Source organism: Dermacentor silvarum, chromosome 9 (assembly GCF_013339745.2).
Source record: "Dermacentor silvarum isolate Dsil-2018 chromosome 9, BIME_Dsil_1.4, whole genome shotgun sequence".
NCBI classification, from domain to species: domain Eukaryota; kingdom Metazoa; phylum Arthropoda; class Arachnida; order Ixodida; family Ixodidae; genus Dermacentor; species Dermacentor silvarum.
Window position 1 is genome coordinate 150050520 of NC_051162.1, and position 871 is coordinate 150051390.

Consider the following 871-nt stretch of genomic DNA (forward strand, 5'->3'; position numbering starts at 1 on the left):
AAGAATATGACTGCCCTCGTTTAGGTTTCGAACTGCTAAAGCGCTTCACCTATAATCAGCGTTGTTTCCTTTACCATTTTAAAAGTTGTGTAGAAGCCGGCGACGTACTCCACCTCGTATACCAACGTTTACAATTCAAATTATACTCATTCATTCATTCTTTCTATCATTAATTAATTCATTCATTCATTCATTGGTTCATTCTTTCGTTCACTCATTCATTCATTCATTCATCTCGTTCACCAGCAGAGCTACATTACAACCACGGCGAGTATCCGAATAATAAAATTTACGTCGGTGCCTCTCTACTATAACTTCTACCGCGAGTTTCTGCGGGATTGATAAAAACCTGGGCTTCAAAATAAAATCCCAACTTCTGGTCAGCAAGAATCACAGCAGCGGTAGCCATCAAAATTTGCGCGATAATCTTCAACGGAATGATTAAGCAGCATTCACTATCCACTAATTGAATTTTATATAATGGCTTTAGGGCACCTGCTGCAATTGAGTCAGTCATCACTTCAAGCCTTGCAAAAGTTTCTAGAAGTAGGTACTCGAAATGCAGTCCTTGATTCCGGTTAATACGGTTATACGGGCTGGGATAAAAAGAAATGTGCAGTACAAGAAATCTGTTAACTGGAACAGCGATGCACTTTCGAAGCACATTCCGAAAACGCGAAATTATAGAGCGCCATTGAGGGATGCCTGAGGCTGCAAATGCCAATGTTAAGACGAGAGGTCTTGTTATCGGGACCTAGCGAATACAAGTCCCCCGCATTCGCGTGATGAATACCAATCCCTACAAGGGATTCGTCAGAGCGCAATGACAAGTCCCCGTCTCAAAATGCAGGCTCCTGGCTGAAGCTGCCTT